We start from the raw sequence: 13848 nt of genomic DNA, 5'->3' as shown, positions 1-13848 counted from the left end.
CCATGCAAGGCCTGCACAAAACACTATATAGGACAAACAGGAAGACAGCTAACAATCTGCATACATGAACATCAACTAGCCACGAAATGACACGACCAGCTATCCTTAGTAGCCATACATGCAGACAACAAGCAACATGAATTCGACTGGGACAACACTATTATCATAGGGCAAGCCAGACAGAGAACAGCCAGGGAATTCCTAGAGGCATGGTATTCATCCACAAACTCCATCAACAAACACATCGACCTGGACCCGATATACCAACCAATACAGCGGACAGCTGAAACTGACAACCGGAAGCGGCAGGGACAGACCACTATAAACACCGGAGGAAACATCAAAGAAACGCTTCGCAGGAGACTCCCAAGCACTGATGATGTCGCCTAGCCAGGGGACGAAACGTTTGCAACAAAAACGTCCAGCTCGGCGAACAGAACCACAACATTTAATTTTGTTCCAACAATCAAATATAAGCAGTTATGGTTTGGATTTTACAACTTTTTAACCTATATCACATTATCCTATTGCATTTGCAAGTAACTTATAAAGGCAGTTATAAACATACTTGAGTTAAATATAAGCTATATTCTCCATGAACATGATGCTATTGCCAAGCCAAAAAGTAAACCTGCTGATCATATAAATGAGTAATGTGGTATGAGTTTCAGTACAAATAGAATGCCAAGTATTTTGGCTGTACATCTCAGTTACAAAAAGGGACTATAACAAACAAAGCATTCCTTTGACTGTTTGCAGCGGGCAGTGTACTGGCTATTGTTTTTTCTATTTCCGTGTTTTTAATGATTACAAACGTGTCATCGACATATCTGACCCAGAGTTTGGGTTGAATTTGTGGTAGGACTGTTTGTTCTAACCTTTGCATAACTGCCTCTGCTATGAGTCCCGAGATTGGTGATCCCATGGGTGTTCCGTTGATTTGTTCGCATACGGCAGGGACAGACCATTATAAACACCGGAGGAAACATCAAAGAAGCGCTTCGCAGGAGGCTCCCAAGCACTTGCTTAATTTAAATCCATGAACCCAGAAAAGCTTTATCCCATGCAGTAATCTGTAAAACATTGAGTGGCCAAGAACTAATTAAAGTAAAAATTAACAAATTTTTTTCTTTAAGTATAACAGAGAACAAATAACTATCAACTACTTACAACTCCTTCATTTTACCTATCTTTTACATTCCCTTCTATAATACTAGTCTGATAAAACTCCGAATTAAGATTTACAGAAAAATCCAAATTTTAAAACCAGCCAGCAGTCGAGTTTTCTCTACTTCGTCGGTAGATTGGCTCTCCAAGTCAGTATCAATTTTTTTCTGTGCAAACTCTTTCTCTAGACAGGTACCTCTTAGAGAGTTTTGACTAGCAGTGTATTTACATTCCCTTCTATAATACTAGTCTGATAAAACTCCCAATTAAGATTTACAGAAAAATCCAAATTTTAAAACCAGCCAGCAGTCGAGTTTTCTCTACTTCATCGGTAGATTGGCTCTCCAAGTCAGTATCAATTTTTTTCTGTGCAAACTCTTTCTCTAGACAGGTATCTCTTAGAGAGTTTTGACTAGCAGTGTACAGCTGTTGGTGTGGTGGTAGTCCTCCTCCCAACTGTTCAATTTTCCCCAGTCTTATACCCCAAAGCATCAAATTGTGTCATTGGTTTTTAAGATTGTCAATATACTCAATTCAAACTTGATTGGAACTTGGTATTTTTCAGGGTATAATTTAAACTGATTGGCCTAATTTGAATCTATTTTGTCATTTCCAGGCAACTAGCTACGCCAGTAGCTGGAGCACATGTTACGTTGTGTCTTATTAAAAATACTTGGTGCTGTCACTGCTAGCTTTTACTCTCTTAAAAAGTATAGTACACCCACATCTTAATAACACTATGCTTAACCAACCCTTGCTTACAAAGTTCGGAACATAGTATTTGACATTAGATGTGACCATAAGACTAGTAAGACCATAAAAAATAGGAATGAGGTAGGTCATTTGGCCCCTCAACTCTGCTCCACAGTTCAATTGGAACATGGCTGATCGAACATTCCTTACTTTCATTTTCCTGTGCTTTCCTCATAACCCTTGATTCCCTTACTGATCAAGAACCTATCATCTCAAACTAAATATACACAAGGATTCTGCATTGCCAGCTCTCTGTTACATCGCAGTCTTTAATTAGCACCTCCTTATTCTGAGATTGTACCCTGAAGACCTAGTCTCCTCCACGAAGGGAAGGATGCTCTCAACATTTACGTTGTCAAGCTCCTTAAGAATTATACATGTTCGAATGAGATCACCACTCATTATGCTAAACTCTAGTGAGCAGAGTCCCAACCTATTTAACCTTGGCTCATTAGACAATCCCAACATGTTGGAAATCATCCTAGAAAACCTCCTCTGAACTGCCTCCAATTAAATAACTTAGTTCCTTACATAAGGAGACTAAACTGCTCACATTACTCCAGATGTAGCCTCACTAGCACTTTGTACAGTTGCAGTAAATGTCTCAACTCTGATACTCCAAACCTCTTGAAATAAGGTACAACATTCTATTAGCCTGCCTGTTACCTGCTGCAGCTGTGTGCTAACTTTCTGTGTTTCACATACCAGTACCCTCAATTGTTTTTGAAACTTTATTGCTGGAACAGCACAGCAGGTCAGGCAGCATCCAGGGAACAGGAGATTCGACGTTTCGGGCACAGGCCCTTCTTCAGGAAGAAGGGCCTGTGCCCGAAACGTCGAATCTCCTGTTCCCTGGATGCTGCCTGACCTGCTGTGCTGTTCCAGCAATAAAGTTTCAACTTTGATCTCCAGCATCTGCAGACCTCACTTTCCCCTCAATTGTTTTGTTCTCTTTCAAAATGAACAAATTCACATTTTCCACATTACAACCCATTTGCTAAATTAACGCCCATTTACTTAAGTTATCAATGTATCTCTGTAAATTGTTTGCATCCCTCTCACAGCCTGCCTTTCCTCCTCTGTGTCATCTGCAAATTTGCCTAAAATACATCCGCTTTCTTCCTCCAAGTCATACATATATATTGTAAACAGTTGTGGTCCCAGGAAACATTTGCTATAGAGCTCAGTTGATTACAGATCATTGATCTGAGAGAGAACCCCTTATCCCGACTTGCTACTTCCTTTCCATTACCTAATTGCCTACCCATGCCTCTGACACCTTTTGTGAAGTACCTTGTTAAACACCTTCTGAAGTCTCAATAAAACACATCCACTGATTCCTCTCAATACAGTCTGGTTGAGACTGCCTCAAAAACTATAACAAATTAGTCAGACACAATTTCCCTTTCATAAGGACATGCTGACTCTGCTGGGATTCTGCTATGGGAAAACATTTGTTAAATAGTCCAGAGTATGTTATGAATTAACAAATTTAAGATTATCCGTTGAGTTTACTGTGTGATTAACTTTTTGAACAGTGCACAAGTAGAGCCTTCTTTTTTGCAGGCAAAAGGAACATTACACCTCTTTCACTGAATAAAGGACTATTCTTCACTGAAGAAAGAATCAATCCCTACTGCATCCCTGTGCCAACTCTCTGACCAGAACCCACCTGTCTAATTTAAATTTTGTCAGTGAACAGGTCCTTCTGCATCTTCATTTCAACTAAAGTCCAATCATCAGAACCTCTTTATGTATGAATTGTTTCTTGCTTCTAGAGTCATAAAGATGAACAATACGGAAACAGGCCCTTTGGTCCAACTTGTCCATGCCAACCAGACATCCAAAATCAAAGTAGTCCCATTTGCCAGTACTTTGCCCTTATCCTCTAAACCTTTCCTGTTCATATACCATCCAAAATGCCTTTTAAATGTTGTAATTGTATCAGCCTCCACCACTTCTGCTGGCAGCTCATTCCATGCATGCACCACATGAAAACATTGTCCCTTAGGTCTCTTTTATATCTTTCACCTAACTTATACCCTCTAGTTCTGGACTTGCCCACATCAGGAAAAAGACTTTGTCTAATTATCCTATCCATGCCACTCAAGATCTTATAAACCTCTATAAGGTCACCCCTCAGCCTCCGACACTCCAGGGAAAACAGCCTATTCAGCCTTTCCCTTTTACGCAAACCCTGCAACTCTGCCAACATTCTTGTAAATCTTTTCTGAACCCTTTCAAGTTTCACAACATCATTCCTATGGGAGGGAGAACAGAATTGCACACAATATTCCAAAAGTGGCCTGACCAATACAGCCTGTACATCTGCAACATGACCTCCCAACCCCTATACTCAATGCTCTGACCAATAAAAGAAAGCATACCAAACGCCTTCTTCATTATCCTATCTACCGGAAATTCTAATTTCAAGGAACTATGAACCAGCACTCCAAGGTCTCTTTGTTTAACAACACTTCCCAGAACCTTAATATTAAGTGTCCTGTCCTGATTTGCCTTTCCAAAATGCAGCACCTCACATTTGTCTAAATTAAAGTCCATCTACCACTCCTCAGCCTATTGTAATCTGAGGTAACCTTCTTTGCTTTCCACTACACTTCCGATTTTTGTGTCATCTGCAAGCTTACTAATTATGCCTCCTGTGTTCATATCCAAATCATTTATATAAATGAGAAAAAGCAATGGACTCAGCACCAATCCTTGTGGCACACCACTGGTCACAGGCATCCAGTCTGAAAAGCAACCCTCTACCACCACCTTCTGTCTTCTACGTTTGAGCCAGTTCTGTATCCAAATGACTAGTTCTCCCTGTATTTCAAATGATCTAACCTTGCTAAGCAGTCTGCCATGAGGAATCTGGTCTAATGCCTTACTGACCTCCAAGTAGGTCATGTCCACTGCTCAGCCCTCATCAATCCTCATCATTGCTTCTTCCAAAGACTCAATTAAGTTAGTGAGATATGAGTTTTCATGCACAAAGTCATGCTGATATCTCTAAACATTCATTGCCTTTCCAAATACATGTAAATCCTGTCCTTCAGGATTCCATTCAATAATTTGCTCACCATCGATGTCAGGCTCACTGGTCTATCATTCCCTAGCATTTCCCTAACACTTTTCTTAAACAGTGGCACCACGTTAGCCAACCTCCAGTCATCCAACTCCTCACCTGTAACTATTGATGATACAAATATCTCAGCAAAGAGCCCAGCAATCACTTCCCAATCTTCCCACAGAGTTCTCAGGTATAACTGATCAGGTTCTGGGGATTTATCCACTTTTTGCATTTTAAGACATCCAGCACCTCTTCCTCTGTAATTTTTCAAGATATCACCATTTATTTCCCCACATTCTATCTCTTCCATACCCTTGTCCACAGTAAACACCAAAGCAAAATACTTGTTTAGTATCTCCTTCATAGGCTGCCTTGATGACCTTTGAGGAGTCCAATCCTCTCCCTAGGTACCTTTTGTCATTAATGTGTTCATAAAATTGCTTTGGATTCCTCTCTACTCTATTTGCCCATGCTGTCTCAGGTCCACTTTTTGCCCTCCTGATTTCCCTTTTAAGTATATTCCTACTCCCTTTATACTCTAAGTATTCACTGATCTCTGCTGTCTATACCTGACTTCTGCTTCCTTCTTTTTCTTAACCTAAACCTCAATTTCTCTAGTCATCCAGCATTCTCTGCATCTACACCTTTCCTTTCACCCTAATAGGAATATACTTTCTCTGGATTCTCATTATCTCATTTCTGAAGATTTCCCATTTTCCAACCCTCCCTTTACCTGCAAACATCTGCCCCCAATCAACTTTTGAAAGTTCTTGCCTAATAGCTTCAAAATTGGCCTTCCCTGAATTTAGAACTTTAACTTTTAGATCCCTTCTATCCTTTTCCATCACCATTTTAAAACTAATGGAATTATGGTCACTGGCCCCAAAGTGCTCTCCCACTGACATCTCAGTCACCTGCCCTGCCTTATTTCCCAAGAGTAGGTCAAGTTTTGCACCTTCTCTAGTAGGTACATCCACGTACTGAATCAGAAAATTTTCTTGTACACACATAACAAATTTCCCCTGTATGTAAACCCTTAACACTATAGCAATCCCATTCTATGTTTGAAAAGTTAAAATCACCTACCATTACCACCCTATTATTCGTACAGATAAACTGAGATCTCCTTACAAATTTGTTTCTCAATTTCCCACTGAGTAATGGAGGGAGGAGGGGCCTACAGCACTAGAAACTTGATTGTTCATGCTACATTCTCCTGAGAGTCCATCACCCCCTACATTTTCCAAGACAGTATACTTGTTTGAGATGTGATAGCCACATGACACTGCTGCACTACCTGCCTCCCTCTCTTACCTTAATGGAGGTAACCCATCTGCCTGACTGTATCTGCAGATTTTCTCTCTTCCTATAGTTGCCATTCATCACACTCTCTAGATCCTGTAAACTCCTCATTGCATCTAATTGCCACTTTAACCGATCCATGCGACAGAATACGTTTCGCAACCAAACACACTTTTTGAAGACATAATCATCAGTAACGTGGAAACTTTCCCTAATCTTTCACATTAGACAGGAAGAGCACCTCACTCTACTAAAGGCCATCTTTGCACCTTTGCAATGTACAGTTTCAGAAAATAGCACAGTCAGACTGCTCTAAAAAACATTGTTCCAGGCACACTTGGTACCTATGTTTTATACGTTTACATTTTAATCAAGTGACAGATCTCAATAAAACATATAAGCAAAGAGAATCCACTCTACTCACTATTGTAGATTTACAAAGAAAAAGACAATGAGGTTACGTTCAAAAACCATACACTTATCTGCTCCTTTGCTGTGAGCTCTCCCACCCAGGTTCCTACAAGGTCAGCTGTGATTTGCACTGTTTGTTAATTTTTCTTCCATGCACTTTGATGTCAGAAATACTTGAACTCAAACAGCAAAGGCAGTGGCAGTGCAGATTTCTTTCTTTCTCTCTCTCACTGACCATGTGGTCTCTCCCTTTGTCTCTCTTCCTCCTTTTTAAAGAACTGCTGCCTTGATTTTTTTTCTCCAAAATTCCAAAACAGTAATTACTGCTCCTGGAATTCGAGGAAATCACTTCCAACACCTAAAATACTTCAAAAAAATGAGCATCTCTTCCAGCCACAAATATTTCCCATCCTCCATCTTGGATTACCCAGAATCCTGAAGTTGATTTATTTTTCTTGTGTTTCAGTCCTGATGAGTGCAAGATACAAAGCTTATATTTTTATCAATGTTTTAAAATGATAATACAGTTAAATTCAGCAGGGTCTCTGCACCTTTAACTTTGTAGCATTCCCCCAAAAGTTTTCACCTAATTAAAAATCACACAACACTAGGTTTTGGTCCAGCAGGTTTGTTAGGAAGCACCAGCTTTTTGAGCACTGCTCCTTCATCAGGTTGTCGTGTTCATCCAGTTCTGCATCCTCCTCACTGCTCTATAAATACAGGGACCAATTTGTCAGTTTTTACATCTTATGTCATGTTAGTACCAGTGCAGGGCAGGAAATTGTACATGTGGTGGCTATTATATCTAATGCAGTCAATTTGCGACAAAATATTTTTTCTGAGAAGACAAATCCAACTAAAAATATATTGCTTCATTAACTGTGTGAAAATTATTCTCCATGCAAAATATAAAAGGACAGGATAAAGATATTAAACTTACTCAAATTATCTGGAAAATTGCTTTGTCCATCTCAACAGCAGGCAATATCAAACTCAGAGGCTATTTACACATAAAATTTCTTCTAATGCTCCAGATTTTAGTAGTTTATTATCTGTTAATTTTATTACAATGAGACTTGAAAGATTTTGGTGCGGAACCTGAAGAGAACATTGGAGGTATGAGGCAGTGAGTGAAACTGAAATCAAATTAATTTAGTTCCTTGCTTCAGGCAATGTTATTCAGTGTCAGGGTTGAGCACATTTTTTTTCATGGGCTTGTGATATTTGAGCATCTAAATGAATAGTGGATCCAAATTCCAGATAATTAAATTCAAGCTGCTAGCAAAATTTTTCAGCTGCAGGGATTAAAAAAAATCCGATATGTAGTTTATGTGGGTTTGTTCCAAATTTACTCCACGATCTCCCTTATTTTATACATATAAGATATATATTCAAATAACTGCTTGACTTGCCTCTCATCCCATTATTTATTCTATTTTCATTGTTGCCATCTGGAATTTCCATTTTCCATCTCATCTGCTTGTTGAGTTTACAGTGATTTTTCTATTTTGATGTGGAACTTCCTCAAAGGCTAATAAACTTCATAAAACTTTTGAAGGTATATTTCAGTGAAAATCATTTCAGTCCATGACAACACTAAATTAATTTAGTTGCTGCTGAGCTTGAAATCCCTGGAAAAGCGACTAATAATAAACCATGATCAAGTCACTGTGTAACATAGTTTAGAATAGTTAAACACAAATGAAACTTTCTGAGGAGTTTGAGGGGCTGTTTTAAGATGGTATTTTGTTATCTAAATGCCATGATAGTTTGAGGTCAGCAACTTCACATCAAATCTCTAAGAGATGTTTCTATGTTGAAGTATCAAATAATTGCAGTCTTTTACACTGAGAAGGCATTCCTCCAGATTGTTGTGCTCTCTCTACACTCCATCCGTCAATATATCTTGAAGATACATGCTCGTGAAATCATCCCTGCATCACAGCATTTGACCAAAGGTATAAAAATCTCATACTCCAACTTACCTTGGATCACTTGAAGCATGATACTGTATTAGAAGCATGCTCCTATGTTTTAACTAATTGGTTAATATTAGCTCAGCAACGTCTCTGTCTGAAGAATATAATTGAATATGATAGTTAGCTGTAATAAATTGGATTCTTCCACACTGTGATATGTACCTCATCTTTTTCATATTACAGAAGGTAGCATAAACTATGCAGCATCATGTACAAACTCTCTTTTGGAGATAACCTCATCCCACGTTAGCCCTGTTGGCTGTCCAGAAAAGACGCCAGTAACTTGGTGATCGACATTTGGAAAAATAATTGAAGGACCACCAGACAACAGCTTTGCACAAATTAACTTGGTCAAAGGGAGAATTTCTCACCCTTCTACAGCATCAGTGTCTATAAGTACAAACAGTTGCACAGATTTGTAAATAGAACATTAACCAGTAGGAAAACAGTAATAAATTATATTTGATGAGAATATAGCACCATGTACAGATAGATGGGATTAATTTAGAATGACATCATGGTCGGTGCAGATATGGTGGGCTAAACAGCCTGTTCTTGGGCTGTACTGTTCAATGTTGTGAGTGTGGTGCTGGACAGGCAACACCCGAGAAGCAGGAAAATCAACATTTCGGACATAAACCCTTCATCAGGAATGAATGGCTTATGCCAGAAACATCAACTCTCCTGCTCCTCGGATGCTGCCTGACTGGCTGTGCTTTTCCGGCATCACACTCTCAACTCTGATCTGCATCATCTGCAGTCCACACTTTCTCCCTCCCCGTTCTTTCAAGACAAAATACATTTCTAAGATTGTCTTAACTAAAAGAATTTAAAAAGCCACAATGAACTAAGTTAGAATTAAACACCAATGCAGTCCAAACACAGAAGCTGGAAGAATATTCTGTTCCTCGAACTTGATACTTAAGTAACAGGTTCTCACAGTGCAGACTCTGTGCTCTTTGTGGTACAAAAGTAGTATCCATACCCTTGAACCAGGAGTTCTAGGCTCTAGTCCCACATGCTCCAGGAGTGTATAATAACATCTCTGAACAGGTTGATTACAAAATAGGTTAAGAAATGGAACATTTAAATTTGCATGAATGCCAAGTCGGAGACACACAATTTGAAAGTGGCACCGTCAAAAAAAGTGTTACGAGATAAGAGATAGCAAAAACCTTACTACATCATAGCATCCAGTGACACCCTAACTAAAGTGCACAATAATATATGCAGCTTTATTTTACAAATCAATCAATAGATGATTCCAAAAGAAGAGCTCTGTCATTAGTAAGGAGACCTTCACAGAAACAGCACATTTAATCTTTCCATGCATGATCTCAAAGACCATCGCATGGTAAAAATCAACAATTTGAGTCAAACCTACAAGAATCACAAATGTCTATTGACTAGTTTGTCAGAAGGTACCCCAGCAAAGGGCATGAGCATGATTTTTCTGAACAGGAGCTGTCAGAGAGGCTCATTGTGAGAGTCATTACCTCTTCAATTAAAACCTTGTGGAAGGATTTTCTGGGCAAGGTGAATCGTCGTATTATTGTATCATTGGTTGAAAATGAACACAAGTATAAAGCAATAATTATATACTTTAGGTGCAGCCTCACCATTGATATAGTCAATGAAGCACATACTTAGAGACTGTCCAGATTTGTTTCTAATTTACAAAGCATGTTGGGAGGACATTAGGTAGACATGCATAAGTCTAGATCCAGACACAAAGCCAGACGCCAGAACAAAGCAGAGCTGATGAACATGTTGGTGTAACACCACAACACTGGCAGCAGGAAAAGTGTTAAGAAGCTACACAAATGCAAATACATTAATGATGTTCAGAATCAACTAAACGAAAAACAAGTTTCAGAAAGTGATCAAAATTCTATATTATTAACTGTGCACAGCATGTCAACACTATAAGTTGATTGAAAGCCTTTACTATCACTAATATCAGGTGTCTTGTAAAGGTAGAAAGACATACAGTAAAAGTTAAAAGTGACAAAACACCTAGTGCCAACCTATTGTCACTATGCATCCTAAAAGACATGGATCTCAGCAAGTAGCATTTGATGACTGACCCTTAAGGGGCCATCCTACAGCATTTCCTGAATCAATAAATCTTTGAATGAGAAGAATCATACTGCAGTGCCAATACACAAATGCCATAATCCAAGGATATGACTTCAAAGTGAGACATAAACCAGGTACCCAGATGATTTCATCAAATGCTCTCAAAGATTAAGATATTCTTCTTGTTCCATAAAGCTGAAAACATTCTCAAGGTTGATTTGTGACAATCTGACCACAGCCAACGTGATTTGTTGCAATTGACACCTCTGAAGATGAGCAACAATGAGTGTTGTCATTATCCGGGGAAGGCTGCATTATAATAAATATGTGCCTAAGAAGATTTGTTTTTTTTGGCCACAGAGAAATTAAGTTAATATATCATGACAAGACATTTTCATGGTAAACAAGTCCTAATAACAAAACATTACATAAAGATATCATGTCAACATTACACCAAGAGCATATCATACTGAACTCACAATACAACTAGCAAGTGAATTTGTGCACTGGCCAGGAAAGAATCAACATACTGTAAGTCTCATGGATGCATGCGATAAATAACAAATGTATCAACCCAGCAGTGGGTGAAGAGCATTCACATTTACATGATGTTTCTTCCACTTCAACAGGAGCAACACAGCTATTCATGGAGCACAGGGAAGAGTAAATTCTCATGAGGGATCACTTTTACAAAATTCCCCATTGTTTGTTCACTTAGTAACACATTAATGTTATTTTCAGTTAATTCAGTTTTCCAAAATAGATAGTATTTGGCAAGGGACCACAGTACAATGGCAAACCTTTTTTATAGGCATGTTCATGACGCAGATGGCTAAATTACACCACTATCCACATTCAAATGTTCAAGCAATTACTATCAAATCAGGGTTCCCTCGGGGAGATTGGTTAGCAAGGTTTGATCTCATGGAATACAGGGAGAACTAGCCATTTGGATACAGAATGAGCTCAAAGGTAGAAGACAGAGTGTGGTGGTGGAGGATTGTTTTTAAGACTGGAGGCCTGTGACCAGTGGAGTGCCACAAGGATTGGTGCAGTGTCCTTGATATAAATAGTTTGGATGTGATCATAAGAGTATAGTTAGGAAGTTGGCAGATGACACCACAATTGGAGGTGTGGTAGACAGCGAAGAAGGTTACCTCAGATTACAACAGAATCTTGACCAGATGGGCGAATGGGCTGAGAAGTGGCAGATGGAGTTTAATCTAGATAAATGCGAGGTGCTGCATTTTGGGAAAGCAAATCTTATCAGGACATACACACTTAATGGTAAGGTCCTCGGGAGTGAAGCTGAACAAAGAGACCTTGGAGTGCAGGTTCATAGCTCCTTTAAAGTGGAGTCGGAAATAGATAGAATAGTGAAGGCAGCATTTTGTTTGCTTTCCTTTATTGGTCAGATTATTGAGTACAGGAGATGGGAGGTCATGTTGCAGCTGTACAAGGCATTGGTTAGGCTACTGTTGGAATATTGTGTGCAATTCTGGTCTCCTTCCTATCGGAAAGAAGTTGTAAAACTTGAAAGCCTTCAGAAACGATTTACAAGGATGTTGCCAGGGTTGGAGGATTAGAGCTATCGGAGAGGTTGAATAGGTTAGGGCTGTTTTCTCTGAAGCAAAGAGGCTGAGGAGTGATCTTATAGAGGTTTATGATATCATGAGGGGCAAAAATAGGATAAATAGACAATGTCTTTTCCCTAGGGTTGTGGAGTCCAGAACAAGGGTGAGAGGGGAAAGATATAAAAAAGACTTAAGGGGCAACATTTTCAAACAGAAGGTGATACGTGTATGGACTGACTGAGCTGCAGAAGAAGTGGTGGAGGCTGGTACAATTGCAACATTTAAAAGGCATTTGGATGGGTATATGAATAGGAAGGGTTTGGAAGGATATGGGCGGGGTGTTGACAGGTGGGACTAGATTGGGTTGGGATATCTGGACGGCATGGATAAGCTGGACCAAAGAGTCTGTTTCCATGCTGTATATCTCTATGACTAAGTGTTAGACAACAAAGCAAGATTGCCAACATTGCATTTTGCACAACACCAATAGAGAAGTGATTACCATTTGGAGCACAACCTATGTTCCAAAGAAGGTGCAAGCAATCTTGCCCAGAAATCACTGAGTTTCCGATTCACAACAAAGGACTTTCTTTCTCAAAGGCAGAGAAGATGAGCCAGCAGGTAGGGAACTATAATACCAAGACTGTGCATAGCGCAGACAGTGTGTGAGTCAGAGAACCAAATCCAAATACTTGGATTCCTGTAAAGGTTTCTAAATTATGCATTCAGTCCAAATCATACAAAAGTATGATTGATCATGGTGCTACATTGTAAAGGAACAGAAGTAAAATCAGACCAACGTACGCCACACCAATCAAAATGACAAGCATGAAGAACATTCCAATTATAATGATTGCCCAGTGATGCTGAGTGACAACAACTACTCGCAAGATAACTACACTGTCAAACAAATATAACAGAGAACTGCAGGAGTTGTCAGACCTCCAAAGTTGTAGACAAAGTTTGAGATGTTAGTTTTATTTGTTTGTATAGATATTAATTTTACTTGTTTGTATGGCTATCAAATTGACAACATGTGCATACATGCAGTGATGTACTTCTGTTTTGGATTTTTTTTTATTTTTGAAAATGGCAGATAGTGTGTTACATTATATGATCAACGTATCAGTATACCTTCAGGAGACATGTCATAACATCACTACATCGTGGAATGTGACCCGAGGATCAAAAATCTCATTCTCCATCTTACCCTAGATCACTAGAAGCACAAAATGTTGAGTTTTTTTCAATAGCTAGTAAATAATTGAGGAAGAAATTGAAAGCCCAAACAAAACTTTCAAGAAATTTAGTACACATCTTCAGCCAAAGTCAAAAGAATTCAGAAATTATAAACCAGTTAATGTAACATGACACTGTCAGAAAAATGCTAGAAACTATTATTAAGAAGTCTTAATAATGTTTTTTTTAATTCATTCATGGTTGTAGGCATTATTGACTGGCCAGTATTCATTGCATGTCTGGAGTTGCCTTGAGAAGGTGGCAATGA

Source organism: Chiloscyllium plagiosum, chromosome 13 (assembly GCF_004010195.1).
Source record: "Chiloscyllium plagiosum isolate BGI_BamShark_2017 chromosome 13, ASM401019v2, whole genome shotgun sequence".
In the NCBI taxonomy this organism is placed as follows: Eukaryota; Metazoa; Chordata; class Chondrichthyes; order Orectolobiformes; family Hemiscylliidae; genus Chiloscyllium; species Chiloscyllium plagiosum.
Note: the sequence above shows the minus strand (reverse complement) of the source record.